This window comes from Rhinichthys klamathensis, unplaced genomic scaffold, assembly GCF_029890125.1.
Source record: "Rhinichthys klamathensis goyatoka isolate OS25496 unplaced genomic scaffold, OSU_Roscu_1.1 h1tg000060l_1, whole genome shotgun sequence".
In the NCBI taxonomy this organism is placed as follows: domain Eukaryota; kingdom Metazoa; phylum Chordata; class Actinopteri; order Cypriniformes; family Leuciscidae; genus Rhinichthys; species Rhinichthys klamathensis.
The window spans coordinates 2,926,312-2,953,817 of record NW_026606605.1 but is presented as its reverse complement, the minus strand read 5'-3'; the positions used below and the strand labels follow the sequence as shown (position 1 = coordinate 2,953,817).

At 39.1% G+C, this 27,506-nt stretch overlaps 1 protein-coding gene across 1 annotated transcript in view; it reads right to left on the bottom strand.

Moving 5' to 3' along the window:
- Positions 1–24,028, bottom strand: part of calcr (calcitonin receptor) — a 68,854-nt gene extending 44,826 nt beyond the window's left edge. Inside the window, exon 1 of the mRNA XM_056249692.1 lies at positions 23,733–24,028. The gene's annotated coding sequence lies outside the window, so the exon portion shown is untranslated. The remainder of the gene's footprint in view (positions 1–23,732) is intronic.
- Between the last annotated feature and the right edge of the window lie 3,478 nt (positions 24,029–27,506).

Here is a 27,506-nt window from a genome sequence, read left to right as displayed (position 1 = left end):
AGATGCTGTTTCCTGCGCTGCGAATGCAAATCCATTTGTATGCACTTCCAAAGGATAAGATTGGTACAGTAAAACTGACGCCATCGTTACTGTTCATATCACTGTGTACAAGAGCTGAGGAAGCCTTCAGAGTTGAAATTCAGATATGGTAATGGCCGTTTCTCTTCCGACATGCACTTTAAGTAGTAGACCAATCACAACAGACTGGGCCGTCTGACCAATCAGAGCAGAGTAGGCTCTCAGAAAGGAGAGGTTTAGAGAGACTGAATCCTTTATTGATCTATTTGAGGCACTTTGAGAAATGAGGTAAAGCTGCAATGTATTTTATAATAAAATCAAAGTGTTTTTTGACCTTGGATGCACGTGAACCTTTTGTAGGAGACCACCAAAACAAAACAAAACCTGGAACCTTTAAAATAGCATAATAGGGGCATGTTAATACCAAGCGTGCCGCACAAGCCCTGAAAAGTGAAGCCAAAACGTCTCGATCGCCCCCCGGTGGCTGGTCCTAGTATAGGTCATAAACCCCGCCTCCCCGTGTTATTCAATGCGGTGGTGTGACGTCATGATTGACCGCTGTGATTGACAGGTTCTCTGAGCAAAGTACTCACTGAAGCACCAACTGACTTTTTTTCTGGATCTTCGGAGGACTGAGGAGATTGGAGCTTTAAATTTAATATATAAATTTGTATAATTAATTATTTCACACCGACATAATGGGTTGTTCTGCAGTAGAATGTGCCAACCGATCTGGCATGTCCGATCGATCTTTGAGTTTCTTTCGGTAAGTTAAATTTATAAGCTAATTAGTAAATAAATGTTATGGGCCAGCTAGCTAAAAGACAACAAGCCTCGTTAAAAGCAGGTTAACGAGGTACTGCAATCAGTTAACATCAAAATTGGAGCAGAACGGACGAACGGAGCAGATAGAGGCCACTTAAGAAAAGTGCAGGGACGTGTGCTTGAGATTGATTCTGCGAGAGTGATACGGGGCCTTGATTTCGTGGCTTTACTTCCTGTTCACTACTGCGCATGTCTGGTCCAGAAATCGCTACAGCGCAGACTCAAGTTACAAGATGTCAACGCCATATTGGGACACTCATATGGCACTTTTCCACTACACAGTAGCAGCTCGGCTCGACTCGACTCGACTCGCCTTTGTTTGGTTTTCCACTGTGTAAAAGTTGTACCTGTACCTGCTTTCGGGTACTTTTTTTCGTACCACCTCCGACGAGGTTCTAAGCGACCTGAGGCGAGCTAAGGCGATACTAAAATGTGACGTGAAAACAATGCCGACTGCTGATTGGTCAGAGAGAATCGTCACTATTCACTGCGTCATCATTGCACGCGCCAGATGGAGTATCCAGAATAACCCCGCCATTTTTAAATAGTTTGGCCAGAGATAGTTACTAAGCTCACTACTATTATTATGGCAACTCGGAAGAATACGCCGTGGTCAAACGAGGAGGTGCAGACATTTTTTTGTTTGGTTGCCGAAGAGAGGATCCAGCGAGAGCTTGATGGGGCAACGAGGAACGAAAGGCGTCGCTATGACGACCGGGTACTATTTGTGGCGGTACTTTCTGCAATGGAAAACGGAGCGAAAAGCGAGCCGAGTCGAGCCAAGGCGAGTCGAGCTGGTACTGGTAATGGAAAAGCGCCAATAGATATCCATAAAAAAGGCTAGATGTCTCGTCCGCGCTGCTGGCCAATGGAGGTCGACGTCCGCACCTGGCGGCCATCTTGCCACAGGCAGCTCGCTCACTCGTAACATTGTGTTTTAATGGTGCATGTACTTTTTAAATAACCATAACTTGCTCAATTTTCTACCGATTTTCAAATGGTTTGGTTTTTTATAAACGTCAGAGATGTAGTTATGACACTGCATACTTATGAATAATAAGTGCAAAAATAAATAATCATCCAGAATTATAGCCACGTTAATAAAGTTTGTAAGAAACCAAACCGTTTGTAAGTAAATCCGTCAAAATTTCAACGAGATAAGAGTATCTGTATTCGTGCTGATCACTCATCTTACATCAGGTACCACAGAGCCCGCCAGAAAGCTTGCCTGTGACAAGATGGCCGCCGGTGATGGCGATAGAGACTCCGCCGTAAGACATCTAGCCTTAATTATGGACATCTATGGGGACACTGCCGGCTTCACTTCTCACCAATGGAAGAGAGCGAAGGGGTGTCGTCCATCTTTTTTTACAGTCTATAGGTTAATACATGTTTTACACTTTGTGAGTAGTGCTTGTCTGTGCATAACTCACCGCTGTAGTGTTATGGACTGGTTCAATTAGGTTAAGGGTATAAATAATTGATCCTACTTTTAACAGGATGAATGTATTGTTTGTAAAAATTAAAAATTAAATTGTTTAGGGAAAGTTTCATTACCTTGAGACCACCAGATTGTAACTCGCACAAAAATCCAGTATTATATTTTAATGTATTTAACTTCTTGTAAGCTGTGGAGGTTTCAGGGGGCCCATTGGGTGTTTTATTAAATCTTAATTGTGAAATCTTCTTTATTAAATTTTATTTTGAAGCTGACTGCATATATGCAAATGATGTACTGTATATACCAGGATAACTAAACCACACCACTTCATCTGACTTTACTTTTCTCTTTCATTGTACTGTGCTCTTAGAGTTTCTCATCCTAAATGTGGAATGACAAAAATCGTCCAAAAAAATGAAAACTCCCATCAGAACAAAGCCTCTTTCAACCTCTCTATGCCCTCCCATGGGATTGTTCCAACAAAAAGATGTCCTTCTCTATAAACAATATAGATTTGGGGGGGGGGGGGGGGGAAGACAAGTGTGGTCCACATCAATATCCTCTCCCATTTACAAAATAAGGCATAAGTGAATTGTGAACCATTACAGTCAACTGTGACAGAGCACCTCAGTATCGCCAAAGCACATGGGTATGAACGTGTAGTGCTATTGTGAAATGCAGTCGTAATGCCAGGGCGTGCAAACGGAGGATTGTTTCTTCCATCTGCCATTAGACCAGCCATTTTACTCACTGTAATATTGAGCTTTCCTGAGAGCATCATTTGTACTCTCAAAATCTGACCTTGTACTATGCATCACATCAAAAAAATGAAAAATATCTAACCTTCTGAAGTACAGCTGAAGCGTAAGCGGGTGAGGGCATCTAGGGTGTTTTGCTATATGAGAAGCACAACATTCTGAATCATTAACCCGGCTAGTTCTGTCACTGAGCGAGATCCCCCTGAACAGCAATAAGCCATTAGCTGGCTTTAATAGGTGTCATATTAATATAGCAGCAAAATGGACTGGAGTGATATCAAACAAGAGGACAGGAAAATGCACTCAGAGGGATATCCATAATTCAGAGAGCACTTAAAATGCTGTGGCACTGGCGTGTTCTCTGTTCTTCCCAGATTAGGCTCTCGGTGCTGCGTGTACAGCGAACAGTAATGTGAATCAAGTGTAGGCACATACAGGTACTGTATACTCTTAAAAATAAAGTTTCTTAGGCATTGATGGTTCCATGAAGAACCTTGAAGAATGAAGAGGTCCTGATCCATGTAGAACACCACTAAAGGTTCTTTATAGTTAAAAAAGGTTCTTTAGATTTGTTAAATGTTCTTCACACTAAGAAAAAAAGGGTTCTTTTTAGAACTGTTCACTATGGAAGCTTGTTTCTGCCACAGAATAAAAAATAAAAAAGGTAATTGCGACTTTTTTTCTCTTAATTCTGACTTTTTTTCTTAGAATTGCGTGATCTGTCACTGTTGCGAGTTGTAAAGCCAGAATTGCGAGATATAAACTCAAAATTCGGAAAAAAGAAGTCAGAATTGTGATGGGAAAGAGTCAGAATTGCGAGAAACTCAGAATTGCAAGTTTATATCACGCAAAAAAAGAATCCGAATTGTAAGATGTAAACTCGCAATTGCAAGAAAATCACAATTACCTTTTTTATTTTTTATTCAGTGGCGGCGGAAACAAGCTTCCATAGTTCACTGACAGGTTCTTTGGGAAACCAGCTCAATTACACATATTACTCTTTGAGGAGTCGGACGTTGTTTGGTGTTTATTGAAAATCCAGATTTGCTTTGTTCAGAGATCTGTATTACTTTTATGTCTTGATTTTTAATGAGTTTGTGTACGGTATATTGTATGCAATGGTGAAATCTGTCCGCGCTCCACTATGAAAATGAAATGAAATTCCAATTGTAATTATTCTACAACTGTCAATTGTATTCCATGACAGTCATTTTGAATTGTTGGTTTATGTACCCATGTAAAAGGATTGGGCTTTTTTTAGCAGCTTGTGCCATGAGTGTGACAGTTTAAGACCCTGTGTTAACACATTTCGAGTTGCTTTTTTGAATGCAAAAATGCATTTCCTGCATGAACAACAAAAACATGTCATCATATGCATATCATATGATATCATATGTTAATCTGAGATGTAATCTGTAATCATATACAAAATAACGCGATCATCAACATTAAACAGCATATAAATCAAAACTGCCTAATGTTTCGGAATGAAATGTCGTCCCAGGACGAGCTATAGGACAGTGCAAGCATTAGGGGTGTTGATGGACTCGATCTACTCCATCTATGTTTTGATCATTGTTCTGAATCCCATGTGGATGTAGTCTTTGACAAAAACATGATTTTCTTAGCTTTTTGCTCAAAATGTTGCTTTTTTATGAAACTTACCCACATTCAAGTGTTGATAAATAAAAAAGAATGCATGAAGCTAGAATACAAAGTTTTTGTTGTTGTTTGTTTTTTAAAAGTTCAGTCATGTTCAGATATTCATACAACGAAATATTCTGGGCACCATGAAATTTTTGTGAAAACCCTGGCGGTGGCTGCCGACTTTTTTTTTTTTAAATGCTGGCGGGGAAAGAATTAAGGTTCTTTATAACCTTTTCTTCTACGAGTGAACATATTGCATTTACCTATTTATTTATTTATTTATTTATTAAATTCCATACTCTGTACAGATCAAACAGTCATTTGAGAATAAAAATACTGTCGTCACCCTCTACCCAGCATTTGCAGGCAATTCACACCCTGTCAAAGAGATACAACTCAATGGCATGTGATAACACACAAATAAACATCATAAGAGACGGGGAAGGTCTCTTAAGACCTTATCCTTAGCTTCCCCTCAGGATAAAAGAGCGTAAAGAAAATGCCGCAATGGACCTTTATATTCCATCCGCGTGCTGCACAATATGCCTCTTTACGTGGCAGGACTGATGCCTTCAGTTATATGTGTATATTGATTCGTGATTATTCTGCTGCAAACTCCATCATCCGACAGACTCTGCCATGTCTGTTCTTCCACACAATTTAACCTTCAAAACTGCAGATGTGTGATTTCACTGAAGGGAAGCCATCCACCTCTTCCCAGGCTCAGCTAGCACCTCCTGATTCATGGGTGTATATATATATATTTATCTTCTCCAAATCGAGCCCTCTGTTGTGACGAGGTGCGTTAGCACTTAATCCATCTTGGCCATCGAGATTGGAGCCAGCCAAGTGCCACATGCGCTCCAGCTGTTCTTGACACAAACCCAACAGCAGGCGTTCACAGACACCGGCCAGGTGCGGGAAGACGGCTGGCAGCAAAGCTAAAGGAGAATAAAAGGAAATGGAGAGGGGAGCGAGGGAGACCGCATGGCTTGTCAGCTCTTGAATGCAAAATGGACCCTTTTTTATGGTCCCAGTGTCCCGTCTGCTTTATGAGGGACACACAGAACAAAGCACAGCCACTACGCTGATGATGGATCTCGAATCTTTATGGACTTCGGAGAGTCAGACAGAGTTTAAAGAGTTTTTCTCTAAAATAAGTTTTAAACTGAGTCTCTGTAGCCTCCATCTATCTGGGCCACCTGTCTCTCAATCATTCACAACTGCAAATTGGATTTGTACATTGTTTTTCCACAGCAAAGAGTGTAAAGTATGCGATACAGGATTCAATTATAAAACTGTTTTTTCACATAAAAGTTGCTGTCGGAATCTAACTGTGTATAGTATCAAGAATGGGAAAGATATACTACATTCATTTAAATCTATAAATGAGTTCTCTAACGGTCAATACAGGTACATTTACACATCTAAAGTTACATCATTATGCCAGTAGGTGACAACAAGTGACTAAAGGGAGTGAGTGAATCATTCACTTAACCGATTTGTTCAGAATGATTCAATCAAGAATTAAACAAGTGACTATCTTTATGAGTGATTCATTGAATCATTTACTCCAATTCCACAAAGAGTGTGAAAACATTAAGTCTAGATAAAACAGTGATACGCCAGCACACTTACAGTAAGAGATCTACACTGTAGCTCTAACGAAATGGGAAGGTGCAACATCCTCCTCTTCAATTCATGCCATCTGACCTTCTCAGAGAGCCCTTGATTTTGATCTCAGTCGCTCTGACCCCTCTGTTCACAGCATCAGCTGCAGCACACAGAACAGATTCGGCTATGGAGCTGTTACTAGGCCACACAAATGCCAGGCTGTCAAGAGGAGAAAATAAGAGCAGGCACGGAGCAATTTTGCAGAGTCAGGCTGAATTTCAAGGCACTTTTATCTGAGATGGCATACTGTGAGCTCATGCATTTTCCTCTCCCTTAGAAAACATGGGACTGGGCTTGCTTCTGGTACCATAAACGCCTTTAAACTCTGGGGGAACATAAAGTAGGGCTTACATTTCTTAGGGCAGTGTTTCCTGCAGAGGCAGACTTTCTCAGAAGAACATTTCCAATCTCATAGCCTAAAAAAGAAGCAAAGCAAGAAGAGGCAGTCACGGTTTAAATAAGGGCTGTTAAGTCATACCTGCGTTTGCAGTGTGATTTTGAATGTGATTATCTCACATCATCCAAATGATGAATTTGACCATAATGCGCTTCTACAAATAACACTGTAGAAGTGGAGAAAATCGTAAAGGTGATGTTATACTTCTTAACTCTTTCCCAGCCAGCGGTTAAAAGTCGCCAGAGTTTTTGACCATTTTCACAAAACCTTCATATGACCCCCAAAATCTTTTGTTGTAGATGAATATCTGAACATGCAATTATCAAAAGAAAGAACAGACCCTCTGCTGTTGTACTCAAGCTCAACACTTGAATGTGGGTAAGTTTCATTTTTTTAAAAAGCAACATTTTGAGCAAAAACACGTTTTTGTCAAAGACTACATTAAGATCAGATTCAGAACAATGATCAAAACATAGATGGAGTAGAGAGTTTATCAACACCACCAAAGATTCACAGTGCTATAGCTCATCCTGGGTCGACATTTCATTCAGTAACAATAGGCAGTTAAAATTTATATGCGGTTTAATGTTGATAATCGCTTTATATTACATACGGTATGCATATGATTACATATGATGTCGATTGTTTCAGCATCTTCTTCACGTGCGTTTTGTTCAGGAGATTCTGTACTCTTTCAATAGCGTCCCCTACCGTATAACAGTGAAAACACGGAAAGCCGGAAATTTCCGTCAGTGGCGGGGAAGTGTTGTCTCATAAATGACGGAAATTTCCTTCAATGGCGGGTAAAGAGTTAAGCACATGTAATACGGAGAAAAACTTTGAGAAAGAATCTTACTTTATAAATCTATTACTTCTCCTAGCAAAATTTCATATTCATAAGTGTAAATTTTCCAATCATAAGCCATTATTCAAAGTCTTTCACAACGAATTTCACCAATACCTTCAAACACTTTCTATTTTAGAGAAGACCAAAGCAACGAAAACTTTGTCTTGTTGTGCTCTCTTCAAAATCCCCCTTTAAAGTTGTCGCATTTTATTGTCCTAACATGCTCTAACTGTTTGTATCTCCTTTATGTATTTGATTTTCCTTTCTTGTATTATTATTATTGTTAATTCTGTAAAAAATAAATAAATTCATATCTCCTCTGGTGTTTGTTCTAATCTTTGTACTACATGTTGTTAATAATAAAAAAAAATAAATAAAAATAAAACAAAGTTAAAGGTGCTCTATGTAACTTTTCTACTAAAATGAATCCTTTTTTTATTGCCTGTGTGTGAAGGGGTTGTAATCACACATTAAAATGATCCACTTGTCGAGTTTTGCTATTACCTCTGAAGGCCAGTATTCCTATTTCCATGTGAAGTCTCCAGGTCGGATTTACCGGGAAATCCAACGGATGTGACGTGCATGCGCGCTCCCGAGCCTCTCACCTTATAGTCTATTGTAGACGGTCAGGGAGTTACGTCCGGTTAAAGGCGCACGTTTTTCGGCTTATATCTCAGTCAATCTTTGATCAATATTCCCAAGACTCTAATCGTTCGTAGTGCTGGACGGGGCCTTTCGAACGAGCCCACCCCCGAGGTCCAACTCGCCCGGCTCCCCGAGTCATAGCCGTTCGAAATCGGGGGTCCCAGCGAACGGCGATCCGGTAGGGGGCATCCCCGAGGCCCGCCACTCTAGCGTTCGGGCAAGGGTTCCCCTGGGACCTCCTCCCCCAATTTTGAGCTCTCTGGGTCTTTGCGTTCCAGAGATACGAGCGATTTTCTTCTGAGATCGTGACGTCACCGGCGTCCGCAATTTTGCAGCGCGCCCGATGGTTTTCTGCTAATATCTCCGCGAAAACACCACCAAAAACTATGGAACTTATATGGTTCTTTTCAGCTAGACTAGATGGTCCCAACGAGCTCGGTGCTCGCCGAATCCGTCTAGTATTCGCCGAGATATTTGCGTAATAGACGGTATTGTCTATGAGTTCGAGCACGAGCGCTCTTGTAAAATTTGGTTGCAATCTGAAACATCACCACTAGAGGCCGCTTAAAGTTACGTAGAGCACCTTTAAGCACATGTTATCAATTTCGCTGAACTTCTTTATTATTACCTTATCAGCTGTTTGAATTAATAACAGTTTATTGAAACCTGCAGACTGACAGCCCACCTACTGGCCGGAACAGATAATGAAGGCTTTAAAACTGCCGTGAGAAAAATTAACAAACGCACTTGTGCTTTTAAAAACGCGAACGAAATGGAAAAGAATGCAGGGTGTCGAGACATGTCTTTAATGTGTCTGAAGTCTGCGGTCTTTGGCTTCATATTTAATAGTGCTCCATTATGATCGCTGTTGATGAGGAGATAATATGATCGCTCCCCTACATCAAGACCATTGTTATTTATTTAGATGATTTTTAAGAAAATGTAGATATTTGCACTGGAAAACAAGAAAAAAATTGGGGAAAACCATTTTTGCAGTGTGTCCAATCAGTTGGGAAAAAAAAATCTTATACACATATTACACACATTAGTAAAATTGGCTTAATTAGCAAAATGTAATGATATATTTATGTTAATATATATATATATTAATGATACATTTGTGTTGAATTTCTTTAAAGTGAAAAGTAATTGTGTAAATGAATTACTTTTCATGTGAACTAATGAACCGAAATACGCCCAACCAATGGGAATATTCTACATTTTAATTCAGGCATGTGAGATTGGAAACATTTTGCAATGATTTTTACCTGTTTTTACCTGTTATCATGTCTGAACCAGGACAACGGTTCACCCGCACTCATTTATGTCTTGCTGACTTGAGTTCGCATTTGATAATTGTAATCAGGAACATATGAGTCTCTTTGAAAATGAAGTCGACCCATTTATACTTCAATCTGGCAGACTGTCAAATATTAAGTAACATTTCTCTCTCTGAGGCTGTCGTTCACTGTGGGTGAGCGCAATGCAAACAAATGAGAAATAAACTTTGATTATCTGTATGAAGCAGTCTCGCATCTCTGACAGTTTTGACATTTCCACTGACCTTAACTGGCTTTTCTTTCATCTGATAAAATGACTTCTATTTCATAGATATCCACAAGATGGTTTTAACAGCAGGAGGAAAGACAGATGCCGCTTTATCTGGCACGTCGTCTTTTTCTGTTTCTGAGTATTCATTCAGTCATTTTCATTCAGGTTCCTAGAATTTTACATTTCAGCTGTCAAAAAAAAAAAAAGATCTGTCTTTTTGTTTTCCAGACGTAGACGGTGGAATAACTGTATTTTCAGGATTTTGAGTGACGCCTTGAGTAGTTTCTAACACATTTTTCCTGATTTTACATCAAAATTACCAAAAAACGTGGAGGAAAGGCAAAGCTATAACTTTATTAGTGAGAAGGTCAAACATGTTTTCTTTAATAGCTTTGGAAACAGCAGGGACTCTTGCTCCAGGTGATTAAACTGACTGCAAGATATATAGAAATATGGAATATAAGTAATACGGATGTGCTCAACGGTAATGGCGATATAAATTGGTTTGACACGGTGAGGCTTTACAAACACTGTTAGGAAAGAAAAGGCTGAATAAAGATCCTCTTTGTGAACACAGGTACGAAAAACCCATCGTAATCCCAACACTAAATCTGCACAGAGGCATTGAAAAAGTTAAATTGGCAATGGATACGGTTTGGTTAATGGAACAAACATGAACTCTATAAATCAGATAATGGGGCACAAACAGCAAAATAGCTTTCTGGGAGCAGACAGACAAGGCACATCGCAGGCAGTCAATGGAGGCTCTGGGCACAGATAAATCAAACACAAAGTAATGCTTAATGACTCCAAATTTGCTCTGTTTTTCTCCTTATTTTCCAAGCATGGAAAATCGTTTCATGCAGTGAGATGAACAATAATAGTGTGACGACCTCTGCCACTGCTTTTGAGAATTGCAGTTTGGTACCGGAGCCCACTAATTGCCTCAATTGGCAGTCAACTGGAAACACCTGTGACCGTGCCTTAGACGCTTCTTAAGAGATCACCAACTGAGCCAAGGGAGAGGGAACTTTGGTTTTGGATTTTGCTTTTGGACTTTGCCCTTTGCTTGCGTTGTATTTTGTTACTTTTTGCATTTACATTTCAACTTCAACATTGCATTACACTTTCGACCATGCATCTTGCTTTACACACTGATCTTGCTGATGAATACAGAAACACTTCTATTTTCTTTAAATGTTTTCATTTTATTATTTAGTTTTGTCTTACTTTTGTAGTTAAATAAACATTACTTTTGAGCTTACAATTTGGTTTACGTGTGTCCCTTGTTTTTGTTGCTTCCCTTGAGCCAAGGGTCGTAACAAATTGGGGGCTCGTCCTTGCTTTGGTTATTTGATTGCGTAAAAAAAAAATTTGGACGTTTAGTTTGATAATTGATTATTTGTTGGACACACAAAAATGTTTTTGTGCCAAAGTCAATTTGTTCACCGTGTGAAATCACCAGTTGGTAAGTACATGTGCAATATTGTTTTTTGAACGTGAGTTTTCTCTGATAGGCATAGCGGCATGTTTCTTTTGAGACGTGTCGGATTTGTTATTTTTGTGTAGTGTTGTGGTGAAAGTGGGTAGTAGTAATTATCTCGGGAGCACATCCGTGGTGTTGAAGGCGTCGCTGGTTTGACCAGTTGCGTTTTTCACCCAGCGGGCTATAGTGCATAAATACCCCCCACCAGTAATCGCATGAAGACTAGGGTTGAGTTAGGTAGAGGTACTGGAAAGGTAGAGGGAAAACTCTCGTTATTTGATTGCACTGTGCTGAATAAATTATTCTGGTCATTTTAGCATGGCTGATATTGATGAGTTTGTTAGTTCACCTTCTCATGAATTTTTGGACAGGTGTACTAAAGAGCAATTATTAAGTATTGCTGAACGTTATGAAATTGTGATTAAAGATAAAAGGCTCAAAGATAATGTTAAAGTAGCTTTAAAAATTGAGTTGATTGAAAAAGGTTTCTTAGACACCGAGATGGAGGAATATGTACCAGTGGCATCTAAATTAAAAAGTAATTTGTCTTTTGAACAGCAAAAAGAGCTGCTACAATTAAAGATGGACCATGAGAAGTTAAAACTGCGTGCGGAACAAGGTAAAATGGATTTAGAAAAGGCAAAATTGGATTTGGAGTTTCTCAAGCTCAACCTGATGAAAGAAGGTAAGCTTTCTAGTTCTGGTCAGGAACAGAGTGTGTTGTTTTCAATCAATTCAAACCTAAAACTTATTCCTAAATTCAATGAAGAAGATCCTGATACTTTCTTTAATCTATTTGAACGCATGGCAGAATTAAGGAACTGGTCAGATGATGATTGTGTTGCGCTGTTACAGTGTGTGTTAACTGGGAAAGCACAAGTAGCATTTTCTTCATTGTCGGTTGATGATTGTAAAGATTATGATAAAGTTAAATCTCTAATCTTAAAAGCATATGAATGTGTACCCGAAGCATACAGACAGCGTTTTCGATTGCAGAAAAAAGACCAGTTGCAAACAAACTTAGAATTTGTGCGTGATCTGAGAAAACACTTTAGTCATTGGTGTTCAGCATTAGACATTAAAACATTGGAGGATTTAATTCACTTGATGGTGTTGGAACAATTTAAAAATTCCGTCCCGAGCCGTATAGCTATGTATATTAGTGAGCATAATGTTAAAACGCCAGAGGAAGCGGCAATGTTGGCCGATGATTTTGTACTGACGCACAAAACCACTTTTGTGGATTGGCATGCTCGTGATGTTCAGTATGTAAAGTCTCCGTCTAAGAGTAACCGTGTTTTCACGGGAAATTTTGACCCAAGCAAGATTTGCAATTACTGTCATGAGAAAGGACATTGGAAAGCAGATTGTCCTGTCCTTAAAAATAAATTGAAACATAATGCACAAAATTCACATGCTAAGCCTTCTGCTCTTGCGGCACCAGTTCTGTCTTCAGGGAGTGAAGTTGTTGAAAGTAAAACACTTGATGTTGATTTCTCTTCTTACTCGCCTTTTATTACAGAGGGGCGTGTATCCCTGGTTGGAGAGAAAGAGGAAATCCCTGTTAAAATCTTGCGGGATACTGGCGCAATGGATTCATTTATTTTGGAATCAGTATTGCCTTTTTCCTCGCAGTCTCATACTGGTGAGAGTGTGTTAATTCGTGGAATAGGACTGAATACTCTGTCTGTGCCTCTTCATAGGGTAAGGCTTCAGTCCGATTTGATTCAAGGTGAGGTTGTAGTGGGAGTACGACCAGCTTTGCCAGTTGAGGGGGTCCATATTATTTTGGGAAATGGACTGGTAGGTGAACGTGTGTGGGCTGATACGTCAGTGTTTCCCATAGTGACCACTGATAATAAAATTGAAACTGAACTGAGTTCTTTGTGCCAGGATTCAACGTGTGTTGTGACTCGTGCAATGAAACGTGCCAATGAGGATGAAGTGTGTGATCAAAAAGAGATAAAATCTGATAAAATCTGCACTAAGTTGTTTATGCCTGATTTGTCTGCCTTGTCTTTTCCTGTTTCTGCAGAGGATTTAGGAATAGAACAGCGGACTGACTCCTCTTTGCATGAACTCTTCCAGAGTGCTGTTCTTCCGGTAGAGGAGTGTGACGTTTCCCGTGGATATTTCGTTCACAATGGAGTGTTGTTGAGAAAATGGAGTCCTCACAAAGATTTTGTTGGGGATCCTGTTTTCCAAGTAGTTGTTCCTACTAAATTTCGACAAATGATGATAGAAATTGCGCATGATCAATTAGGTCATCAGGGGGTGCGTAAGACTTATGATCGCCTGTTGCGATATTTTTTTTGGCCGCGATTAAAACGAGACATCTCTGCTTATATTAAGAGATGTAAAACCTGCCAATTAACGAGTAAACCGAACCAGGTGTTGAAACCTGCTCCGTTGAAACCAATTCAGGCTACTGGTGAACCTTTCGAGCATCTTATTGTTGATTGCGTAGGGCCACTTCCCCGTTCGAAGTCTGGTAGCAGTTATTTATTCACTGTGATGTGTTTGAACACACGTTTTCCTGCGGCATATCCACTGCGTACCATTACGTCTCGTTCTATTGTGAAAGCTTTAACCCAGTTTATATCCGTTTTTGGTATTCCAAAAATCATCCAAAGTGATCAAGGTTCGAATCTCACTTCGCATCTCTTCCAGCAGGTGTTAAAACAGCTGCACATTAAGCATAATCAATCTACTGCGTATCATGCACAAAGTCAGGGTGCATTGGAGAGATTCCACCAGTCGTTAAAGTCACTTCTCCGTGCGTACTGTGTGCAGCTGGATAGAGATTGGGAAGAGGGTTTACCATGGATGATGTTAGCTGCACGTGAAGTAGTCCAGGAGAGTATGGGTTTCAGCCCTAATGACTTGGTCTTTGGCCATAATGTTCGTGGACTGTTGTCTGTATTTCAGCAGGTTGGTAAAGCTGTAGAGCCTCCTAAAAACTTGGCGTCATATGTTTTGGGGTTTAAAAATCGACTCATCCAGGTTAGAGAACTAGCTAAATTAAATCTGGGAAAACATCAGGAAAACATGAAGCAATTCTATGATCGTACAGTTGAACATCGAGTGTTTGTACCAGGCGATCAAGTTCTTGTCTTACGGCCTATTGTATCTTCTCCTTTTGAAGCAAAATTCGATGGCCCATTTGTTGTACAACGAAAGTTGACTGATGAAAATTATGATGTCTCAATGCCATCACGGAAAAAGTCAGTTAAACGGTGCCATGTAAATCTATTAAAACCGTATTATGAAAAAGAAACCAAACCTGTAGAAAATTTGACACCTTTGCATCCAGCACTTTCGGCCGTTTCTATCGGTGGGGGTAATATGAGTTTGGTGGGTGAGGAAGAGGAGACCATTTCGCCCGATGATTGTGTTTTTCGCGGCCGTTTGAATAATTCAGAGTCCTTGCACAACTTGGAGTTTACTCTCCGTCATTTATCTCCTGTAAGATGCCAGGAGTTATGTGACCTATTACATAGTTTTCCCGAATTATTTGATGATGTGCCATCGCGTACAGATTGGGTTGAACATGATATCGATGTTGGGGATGCAAAACCTATTAAACAGCGTTTTTATCGTGTTGCACCTGAAAAACGGGAATTGATGGAGAGGGAAATTAAGTATATGCAGGATCACGATATTGCAGTACCTTCTTTTTCTGAATGGGCTTCCCCGTGTATTTTAGTTGGAAAGTCAGATGGTACAGTAAGATTTTGTACGGATTTCCGTAAAGTTAATGCATTAACAAAACCGGACTGTTTTCCTTTGCCCCGCGTTGAGGACTGTGTGGACCAGGTTGGCTCAGCCAAGTTCGTCAGCAAGTTTGACTTGCTGAAGGGCTATTGGCAGGTGCCTTTAACCAAGAGAGCACAAGAAATTTCATCTTTTGTCACTCCGTCAGGATTACATTCTTACCGGGTCATGAGTTTTGGCCTGCGAAATGCTCCGGCGACTTTTCAACGCCTCATGAACCGAGTAATTTGTGGCCTTGAGGGTTGTGCCGTCTATTTGGACGATTTAGTAGTTTTTAGTGACAGTTGGGAGTCTCATTTAAAACGGTTGCGTTCGGTGTTGAGACGTTTGTCTGATGCTCGACTTACAGTGAACTTGGCCAAATGTGAGTTTGCGAAGGCGACCGTGACGTATCTCGGGAAGGTGGTAGGGAACGGCGAAGTGCGTCCGATACAGGCTAAAGTGCAAGCCATTCAGAATTTTCCTTCCCCAACGACAAAGAAAGAGCTTATGAGGTTTTTAGGGTTGGTAGGATATTATCGATCTTTTTGTCGAAATTTTTCTACGGTGGTGGCACCGTTGACCGACTTGTTAAAGGGTAAGACGAAGTTTTTATGGTCTTACAGTTGCGAATTGGCTTTTGAGAACGTGAAATCCTTGCTGTGTTCAGCGCCTGTGCTTATGGCTCCGTGCTTTGACAAACCTTTCACGTTGCACGTCGATGCCAGTAATGTTGGAGCTGGAGCTGTCCTTCAGCAATCTGATGTGGATGGAGTAGACCATCCAGTTAGTTTCTTTTCGAGAAAGTTTAACACATACCAACGTAATTATTCTGTGGTCGAAAAGGAAGCGTTAGCCCTTATTTGGGCCTTGCAGCACTTTTCTGTTTATCTTAATTCCTGTGCACCTATTGTGATCTACACGGATCATAATCCATTAACCTTTCTCAACTCTTTGCAGTGTCCGAATCAGAGGTTGGTTCGGTGGTCCTTATTTTTGCAATCCTTCTGTCTGGATATTCGACATATACGAGGATCGGAAAATGTGGTAGCTGATGCGCTGTCACGCGCTCCTGATGCACTCTAATCTATTGGATTTGAATTTATTCTCTTTGGCGTTTTTGGGAGCTGTCTTCGGCCCTGTACTTGGGTGTATACTTTGCCTGTTTATTGAGATTTGTTTGTTTTGTTACAGGGATCTTTGTGGGAGTCCCTGTCTTATGGGGAGGGGTGTGACGACCTCTGCCACTGCTTTTGAGAATTGCAGTTTGGTACCGGAGCCCACTAATTGCCTCAATTGGCAGTCAACTGGAAACACCTGTGACCGTGCCTTAGACGCTTCTTAAGAGATCACCAACTGAGCCAAGGGAGAGGGAACTTTGGTTTTGGATTTTGCTTTTGGACTTTGCCCTTTGCTTGCGTTGTATTTTGTTACTTTTTGCATTTACATTTCAACTTCAACATTGCATTACACTTTCGACCATGCATCTTGCTTTACACACTGATCTTGCTGATGAATACAGAAACACTTCTATTTTCTTTAAATGTTTTCATTTTATTATTTAGTTTTGTCTTACTTTTGTAGTTAAATAAACATTACTTTTGAGCTTACAATTTGGTTTACGTGTGTCCCTTGTTTTTGTTGCTTCCCTTGAGCCAAGGGTCGTAACAATAGCTTCACATAGTATCCAGAAACCACACTCCATACTGTACCTCCTGTGGGTTTAAATATGCAATGTCCAATTACCACACAAATCAAGTCTAACCTAATCTTGTTTGTGACTTTTCATTAAATGTCATGGAGAAAAAGCACACATACTGTAGCTACAAAAACACCACTTCATATGCTAATTTCTAGGGGTTTGTCTAACAGATATGAATGGGGAAAATAGGACTTTTGGCAGGAATCTATAGGAAACTGAATGTTCATTATTCCACTGCTTTGCTGGCTCGTGTAAATCAGTTTACAAGCAAAGCTTTTATTTTGATATCAGACATTCAAATCAAAGCATCCAATGCGAATTGGGATTTTTTCATCATGGGGGGGTATTTATTTATACTTAGTCACTGTGTTTTTACTGCTCAGATAAAGCAAATGCATCTTGTTGTTCGTCCGCATGCGGTACGTGAACTTCCAAATGGACGAGACAGATGGAAGGGGCAGCCAAAAAATGGCTTTCCATATGGCCCCAAAACGCATTAAACGGAAAATGTTCCTGTCCGGCATGAGAATCGTCACTGCAGTCAACAATGCTTTTGCATATATTATGGGAATCAAAGATAAATCATAGGGGAATTGTATCTATTTGCAGAGACACATTTATGTGGCCGGGTGTATCTGAAATGTGCACACCCAAAAAAGGCCCTAATGTTCTTCTGGTCTAGCGATAAAACACATCATCCCTCATTTAGCAGTAGTTACGCAACATTGAACCTGTTAATACCAGTTATTAACGTCAGTCTTCCGTGAGACGATCACACAAGTGGTCAAGCGAGACAGATGCACTTTTTGAACGGACTACAATTCATCATGTTTGTTTTTGATCATGTTTCTGTACAAGCCTTTAAATTGTTCAGTTTAAAGGTACACATTTAAAACACGTTTCAGCGCAGTGGTTGATTGACAGGTGACTCGGACAGATAATCGCTTACACTATGATGCAGGGATCACATGCGTTTTTGACTCCCTCTGAAGGTGGTTTGAGTGAATCGGATTGGAAAACATCCATGAATTACAACCATTAAAGTTTAGATCTATGATCCAAAAGGGGGGTGACAGTTGACATATCAGGGTTTTGCTCCACAGTGCTAACATCTTCTATCAATGTATATATATTCATTCATTAATTCATGCACTCCTTGATTTCATTAACTTTTCACTCCAATTCAAGAACATATAAATTGAATGGAATATAATTACATACTGTATATAAATTATGTAAGTTCTGTCTTAATTGAGTCGATCCGGTTAATGTGCATTTTCAACATCATGCAAGCAACGTTTTCACCACATGAATTATATAAATCATTTTTAGCTTTTATCAACAGCGTATGAGGTTAAATATAAAGCCTGCACAGCTGTGTCTGTCTTTGCCTGCTGAGAAAATGTGCTGCTTGTTCTCCAGAGAGTCACAACTGGCAGCAAAGCAACGGAGGAAGAGTTTTAAACCAATAACAAAAAATTATGAATTGCCCCACTTTTAATAAATTAGTGTGAATAGGGGGGTATTTTGAGCTAATTCCTGTCAGTCTCACATGCAAACAATAGGCTTATGACTATTGTGTTCTGTTTTGTTTAAAGTGATTTAATATGTCTTCAGCAGTCAATTTTGATATTCTGATAATAGTCTGTGCATATTATGTAAAGACTAAAATTCCTATTCAGACACTATAAATACACTATACTCTGTTTTTCCACACTGAGAATTGAGAAGCCAGGAAAAGTTTTGATCACCACATGAAAAGACTTCCTCTGTCTCGGGTCTGTGACTTGGCATTGAAAATGACGCTTGGAAATGTTTAATTCACAGTTTTAAAATACTTGTGTATGGAGTGAAAAGCATCTGGAGCTGTCAGCCTCGCTAAACACAATCCTGGAATGAATATATGTTGCGATATATAAATAGAATTGTGGAAATATAGGTCAGAACTCAGTACTATTTGGAAGAGATAATGATCGAATAAACAAAGAAATATTTACTTGGGAGAGGTACAAATAAGACACTGGGCTGGAAGGAACCTATGGAAGCTTATTTCCGTCCACAGAATTAATAACAAAAAAAATACAAAAGGTAATTGCGACTTTTTATCTTACAATTCTGACTTTTCCCACAGTTTACATTTCTTCTGAGAAATAAAGTTACAATTGCGAGAAAAAGTCAGAATTGTGAGGGGAGAAAAATTCAGCTCACAATTCTGACATTTTCTGCAATTACGAGTTTACATCTTGTAATTCTGAGGAAAATTGTGACAAGTCGCAGTTATCTTTTTTTTTTTTTTTCAGTGATGGAAACAAGCATCCATAGACAAAAGCTGCTTTTATAGGCCTGAAGGTTCTAACATTTCAAACATAAATAGCTTAAAACAAGTAAATATGTTGAGAGAGGGAGAAATTTATTGGAAAAGCATGTTCCTACACACATAACATTTTTATGTATCAAGGAATTCTTTTGGATTTACAAGTGAAGAGCTTTTCAACTACACAAAGTGTTATGACTTCGGCTGCATTTTTTATAAATTAACCAAAAGCTATTGTTTGTATATTGGTTAACCATCAATGAGAATTACAAACATATGATCATATGATCAGTGTTGCTAATTTTTTCAAACAAGCTTATTCCTTTGCCTGCCACGACTGTCAGTCATTGCAAACCAATTCAACCTTACATAAAAGCTTTATAGAGTCCATTACACAACACATATGGCAGCCTGACAGTGTCTCCGCTGAGACCGCAGCCGGTTCAATATGCTTGTCCCATATTCACTCCCATCTAAGCATGACCATATGAGAAAACATTACTAAAGTATTTTACTCTAGTCAAGCACCATAACATTTTTTTTCTTTTTCCATTAGTGTCCAACATGATGATGAAACCATATAGAATAAAAAGATATTTCACCCAAAAATGAAAATTCTGTCATAATTTAGCTACTCTCATGTCAATCCAAACCTGGCTGCAGATATGCAGAGCACAAAAGAAGATATTTTTGTTGAACGTTTGAACTGTTTTTGTCCATACAATGAAAGTCAGTGGCTTTCAAAACACCACGTTGACTTTTATTGTATGAACATAAAAGCATTTTTTAACATATCTTCTTTTTTGTTCCACAGAATAAAGAAAGGTTTGGAATTATATGATGGTCAGTAAATGATCATTTTTGGGTGAACTATCCCTTTAAGAGACCATAACCACATCTAAATTGCTTCTGTATTTGTATAAAATCAAAACCATATAGTTTAATATACAGTAGCACAGCAAGAACTTGACATGTTGATACTGCATGATGTCTAAACCTCAGCAACGGAGCTGTGAAACATTATGACAATGAATCTTACAGACCTGTGACAAACAACTTCACCTTCTCAGGAAAGCAATTAAGATTGTTCTGCGTATTCTATAACTTTAGCAAAGCAATCACGAAACGCCACTGATTTGAGCAGACAGGACCATGTGATGCCAAACACTCCCATTACACAGAGAAAAGAAGAAAGAAAGAGAGAGAGCTCCAAACCAACCATGCATTGCCTGCTGTCAACCTCTGCTTGCCTGTCGGCCTGCCCGCCGTGAACAGAGAGGCACTCAAGAAAATACAGAAAACCAAATAGGCTGCAAATGAGAACTGGCTGCAAATGAGAAGACCACCAGAACGAAAATGAACATTACATTGGTGAAGATGAGAGTGAACAAAAATGGGTAAATAAATGGCAGCAAAAAAAATCGAATTAACGTGTGGACATAGTTCAGACATAAAGGAAGAGCTTATTGTAAGGATTCATTTAGAAACCTCTTTGTTCCATTTTGATTTCTCTTCCTGTGATTAATCTGTGAGGACCTGTGTCTGAGATACTTCAATTCTCACGCTCAACGGAAAAGAACGTTCCTCGTTCACACCCAAGTGCTTATGAAGACGAGTGTATCTACTGTTCATGTGATATGCTTCATTTAAAAATACTCAAATCAATTCAGTTTAAACAAGCATGATAATTAATATCTGAGTGAAAACAATGCCTTCCATTAAATGAACTTAATCATGATAAATAGGGCATGTGGCATTACTCATGAATATGTATAATGTATTGTGAAAAAGACCAACACAAGAGACACTGATCAGTGTAGATCCTTACTTCAAATGACATACACTACAGTTCAAATGATGTATTGTTAATGTTATTGATAATGTTATTACAATGTAAAATAAAATGTAATTCATTCATGTGGTGGCAAAGCTGAATTTGGAAACATATCTTATTATCAATGTTAAAATATATATATATATATATATATATATATATATATATATATATATATATATATATATATATATATATATATATATATGCTTAATATTTTGTGGAAATTGTGATATTTCTTTCAGGAATCTTTGGAAAATAGAATTTTTAAAGTTTATATTATATATATATATATATATATATATATATATATTATAAAGATTTCTTTATCAAGTTTTTATTTAATAATAGACATCTTTTGTGACATATAAATGACTTTACTGTCACTTTTGATAAATTTAATGCCTCTTTCCTGAATGAAAGTATTCATTTTTTTCTGGAAAAAAATTACTGACCTCAAACTTTAGTGCATAAATTTGCATAAATCTTTAAAATATTTTGCATTTAAAATGGCCCAAAACCATGTATCAGTCTAAAAGCCTCTCTGTAGTGGACGGCTCTATCGCTGTATGGCATATGATTGTACTTTAGCTCCACCTACTGATACAGTCCATCGCATCTCATGTGGAGACTGTCCATAACAAGCATTGATGAACATAAGTCTGCCTGTGTATTGCAAACGTGCCCAAATTAATTCAAAGTCTACCTGACAGAGCAGCATTAAACCTTTTAAAGGGATAGTTCACCCAAAATGTTTTAATTTTGTAATCATTTACGTGATGATTGTTCCAAACCTGTATACATTTCTTTCCTCTGTTGAACACAAAAGAAGATATTTTGAAGAATGTTGGCAACCAGAGAGTTGATGGTAACCATTTACTTCCATAGTATTTTTTTTTTTCTACTATAGAAGTCAATGGGTGCCGTCAACTGTCTGGTTACAGCATTCTTCGAAATATCTTCTTTTGTGTTCAGCAAAAGAAAGAAATTCATACAGGTTGGGATTGGGAACAACATGAGGGTGAGTAAGCGATGACAAAAAAATTGGGTGAACTATATGCCTTTAAGAAGATTGTTCAACAGAAATCTGTAATCGTATTCAGGTACTGTACATATTTACTCTTGAGCTAAATCATCGACTGACTACTTAAGAAGACCAATATTATACATCCTACAGGAAGAGTGCATTAAAATGCATGTTTTGTATAACAGTAATTCTCAATTATAATGGGTTTAATTTTCAAGCTCTGCACTTTATGTTATTATAAAATATACTCCACTTTCAAAGGGAAGAAGCTAAATTATATTCAGTGTCTTCTCCTGCATATCAAATCCATAATCTGTTTTAACAAGTTTAAACATTTGCTTATGCTTAGCCATGGTCAGTATATCAACTGTAAAAAAGCCTTCAATTATCCAACAATGGATGTCATAGTCAAGTAGATTATTACTCTTCTTCTCTACAAAAGCCCATTAGGTCTGTGGCAAGTATCGTTTTTCTGGTAGATTACCTTCTCATAATATTTGAAGGACTGCAGACATGTAGACATGGCCTATATGACCGTCCCAAACACACTAATGAATAATGCATGAGCCATTAGCTGAATTAGGAGCAGAGCTCAACAAGTGAATGTTCATGACCCCATGAACTGAGACTAGTCCTACATTAACATGCTTGTTTTCGCTCTCTATGGTGATTCACTGTCGTGTTTGGTTTCCTTGTTCTCATGTGTGAGATGAACTTGTTGTCAGGCTGATCAGAAAGGAAACCCACAAGCATTCTTTAAAAGCAGTCAGTATCTAAAATCACTGTCCATATCTAGCTCTACGTCTCTGCTCTCAGCCTGACTCAAATAATGCATTTTGTACTATTTGATTACAGGTCAAAGCCTTATCTCTGCAAAGAAAAATCATGGCTGCTTTATTTTCTGTGCTTTTTCTGACATTTAACTTTAGCATGCATTGTTAGTAAAAATATCATATGCATCACAACGCACACTTTCTTTAAAAGATCCTAATGAAAATGTAAAAACAACATCTGCAATGGTTTGTTTCATAATTTTTTTTTTTTTTTAGCTTTCCCATAGCATCTCTTAATCCTATCAGTGGAATATAGTGGCAAATCCAATTTAATCCTACCATAAAGGAGACAGAAACCTAGAAGCTCTGCTTCTTGTATTATATAATGAACCAATGTTCTACACAAATGATGAAACGGTGTGGTTATCATATTCATAACCAAAGGAACTTTAACTAGACCAGTACACCGCATGGAACTGCAAAACACTGTCAGTTTATGAAGAATCCGGAGTGATTTCAGTCACATCAGACTGGATGCCTCATATTTAAAGTAGATTTATAAAATAGATCTTGCCATGCTGACATGTCCACTCTTACTATATAATTTCTAAGATAATAGAATAACTCAAACTGTTTTCAAACAGCTTTAAGATCAGCCAATACAGTCTTTATTTAGTGACAGTAATTATGAATCTGAAAAAAATAAATTCTGCAATTATTTATATTGGCAAACTGATGTTGCCAGGTCAACACTTAATATTTAGCTATATTGTGCACATTTAAAAACAATAACCTTTTCTTTCTATTCTCCATATTTTTATTATTCAAATCATTAACAAATTTAACAACTAGGCTAACAGAAATCAAAGATCAATGTAAAGCACCACATAGGCTACGCAGAAATCAAATCATGCACTGGGCTAAAAATGGAATATATATACATATACATATACATATACATATATATATAAATAATTTGCAGGTAATTAGGCAATTTGCGCCACAGTTTTTATCCAATCATAATGAAATGTACATCTTACCTTAATGTGGATGAGAATGTAAATCCTGTGCGTACTTCACTTTCTCACACTGGGCTTTTCAAACTGAATTCCATCGTCTGGGACTAAAAATAAGTGATGCTGTTACTGCATCTTGTGTTTTTATCTCCGTCTGAGGAGAATATCCACTCGTTAAAAAGACGTGTAATCAGGAACGTCACTGATTTACATATTTTTTTGTGAGCGAGACGTTGTTTCAGTTCAGCAGCCGGTAATCCAAGTGCATCTAACAGCCGCTCATCTCGAGCCGAGCATGTGGAGCGCGTGGGCTCCTCCTAGAATTACTGACAGCGGGCTCCCGCACGCCCAAACATACATTTAGGCTGTGTTTCAAAACCTAGTGAGCTGCCTTCATAGACAGCATTTGATCCCCAGAGGCTATTCATCAAAGAATCTTGAAAAATTAAAATGCTAAATAAATTTAGTATGATGTATTAAAATACATGCATTCATAGAATGTGCTGTCTATAGGAACCTCGTTTCGAAGCTATATTCGCGTAATAATATAGTCACACAGTGTGAGAATAATTCGAGGGCTTTGTTGAGGTGGCTGTGCCCCAACCATGTATTATTAACCTACCTAAACAAAGCACTAAAGTTTTTGATATATTTGTCAAAGATTTTTTTAAAGAAAAAAAAAACTACAATAACGTGATAGGCCTACATAATTAGCTTGTGAACTTGTGATTTGTCAGTGCAGTGTCTAAAACCGATCCTGATGGAAAACGCTCCAGTGCTTAACTGTTGGCCTACTTCCCGATTAGAACGCGACTTCTGTTCCATCTGTGGTTTCTGAAATGTAGTTCGTTGAAACAAGCTTATAATTAGGTAAAAGAATAAATACGCTTAAAGGGATAGTTCACCCAAAAATTCTGTCATTAATAACTCCAGCCCGTTCTCATCCTTTGGCGTCATACATGTGACGCTTTGTACATTTTGTTGAAATCCAACGCACATGGCATCCTTTAGCGTGAATATGAGACGCAGATCCCAAGGCGTCATAACCGTACCCTACCCCAGACCTAAACCTACCCATAACAGTGCGTGTTATTGACGCTAAAGGATGCCATGTGCGTAAGATTTTGACGAAATGTCATATGGCGTCACCTATATGACGCCAAAGGATGAGAATGCGTTGATAACTCTCATGTCGTTCCAAACCCGTAAGACTTTTGTTCATCTCCTGAACATAAATGAATATCTTGTTGAAATCTGAGAGCTTTCTGCTCCTCCATTGACAGCTGCAGCTACCACTGTGATACTTCAAAAAGTTACTATTACGAATTGAGCAGTTTAGTCCACATTTTCTGAAGAGACACGATCTATCATGATGATTCATGATGAACAGATTTAATTTAGGCTTTTATTCACATTTTTACATTGATAATGTTTCTTATCAATTTTTGCCCCCACTTTTCATGAGCTGAACTCAAAGATCTAAGACTTTTTCTATGTCCGAAAACCAGTCAGTGTGACCACCATTTGCCTCACGCAGTGCAACACATCTCCTTCGCATAGAGTTGATCAGGTTGTTTATTGTGGCCTGTGGAATGTTGGTCCACTCCTCTTCAATGGCTGTGCGAAGTTGCTGGATATTGGCAGGACCTGGAACATGCTGTCGAATACGCCGATCCAGAGCATCCCAAACATCCTCAATGGGTGACATGTCCGGTGAGTATGCTGGCCATGCAAGAACTGAGATCAGCTTCCAGGAATTGTGTACAGATCCTTGCAACATGGGGCCGTGCATTATCATGCTGCAACATGAGGTGATGGTCGTGGATGAATGCCACAACAATGGGCCAAAATGCCATCAATAAAATGCACCTGTGTTCGTTGTCCATAACATACGCCTGCCCATACCATAACCCCACCGCCACCATGGGCCACTCGATCTATAAAGTTGACATCAGCAAACCATTCACCACCACGACGCCATACACGCTGTCTGCCATCTGCCCTACAGTGAAAACTGGGATTCATCCGTGAAGAGAACACCTCTTTAAAGTGCCAGATGCCATCGAATGTGAGTATTTGCCCACTCAAGTCGGTTACAACGACAAACTGCAGTCAGGTCGAGACCCTGACGAGGATGACGAGCATGCAGATGAGCTTCCCTGAGACGGTTTCTGACAGTTTCTGCAGAAATTCTTTGGTTATCCAAACCGATTGTTGCAGCAGCTGTCCGGGTGGCTGGTCTCAGACGATCTCGGAGGTGAAGATGCTGGATGTGGAGGTCCTGGGCTGGTGTGGTTACACATGGTCTGCGGTTGTGACGCCGGTTGGATGTACTGCCAAATTCTCTAAAACACCTTATGGAGACGGATTATGGTAGAGAAATGAACATTCAATGCATGGGCAACAGCTCTGGTGGACATTCCTGCAGTCAGCATGCCAATTGCACGCTCCCTCAAAACTTGCGACATCTGTGGCATTGTGCTGTGTGGTAAAACTGCACATTTTAGAGTGGCCTTTTATTGTGGCCAGCCTAAGGCACACCTGTGCAATAATCATGCTGTCTAATCAGCATCTTGATATGCCACACCTGGATGATTATTTGAATTATCTCGGCAAAAGAGAAGAGTTCACTAACACAGATTTAGGCAGATTTGTGAACAATATTTGAGAGAAAGAGGCCTTTTGTGTACATAGAAAAAGTCTTAAATCTTTGAGTTCAGCTCATGAAAAATGGGGGGGGGGGGGGGGGGGGGGGGGGACAAAAGTGTTGCGTTTATAATTTTGTTCAGTGTAAATAGAAGCACAACCGAACCTGCTTGATGCATGAGAACAAACCTCATTGGTTCTTGCAGAAGCTCAAACTTGCTGCGTAACACAAGAATGAACCTCATTGGTTCTTGGTTTACGTATAGCGGCCCATTGAAACAGCCACTAATGAGGCATCTATGTTTATATTTCTATGACCATAGATCCTTCGCTGCCTTTGATATCCCACAATTCTATGCTTTCCATTCTGTGACAGTTGAGCTAAAAAAAATAAAAAAAATAAAATGGCATCTGAACGCTGCCTCATGAGGTCCCTTCACGTGCAAACGCTACAAAGTCTTTGCCTGAGAATGCAGCGAGGCAACAAATCAGCTACTTAAGTTTTCGGGACACTGATGTCTCAATTTCGCTGTAGAGTTTTATTTAATAGTTAATTAGACCTACCTCATCAGTGGTTTACTAAAACCTGCCGACTGACAATAGTCCTACTGGCTGTTAACTACAGTTGTTCAACAGTTGTCTAAATAAATCGCAAACACAAAAAGAGAGTTTTAAATCTCGGTGAGCTGAATGAGGAGGGCGTTTGCACAGAAAGCGGTTGCATCGGCTCTCGAAACGCCAGGTTGAGCCATTTTTAAAACACGGCGTTCAGAGACACGGCGCAACAGTCAAAGATGTCCATCTTCAAGGCTATTACATATAAGTGTAGGGTAATTAGAAAGCACAATAACAATGTGGATTGCAAGTAGCCAACATGAAATAAATATTTACATCTTCACTGTAAAAAATGATCGTGATTTTAACGGTAAAACACTGTAAAAATGCTACAGTGAAAAACTGTTAATTGGTTAACAGAAAGTTTCCTTACTATATACGGTTGTTACGGCGTCCAGTCTCCCTGAGTCCATATCTCAACCACGAGCGCCCTCTCCTGAGTTCTAGTGTGTTGCATACTCTCTTAAGCCTAGTTCACACTACAGGATTATAAGCCCGATTTAAGCCCGATTTGCAAATCGTTGAGCTCGCCGACAG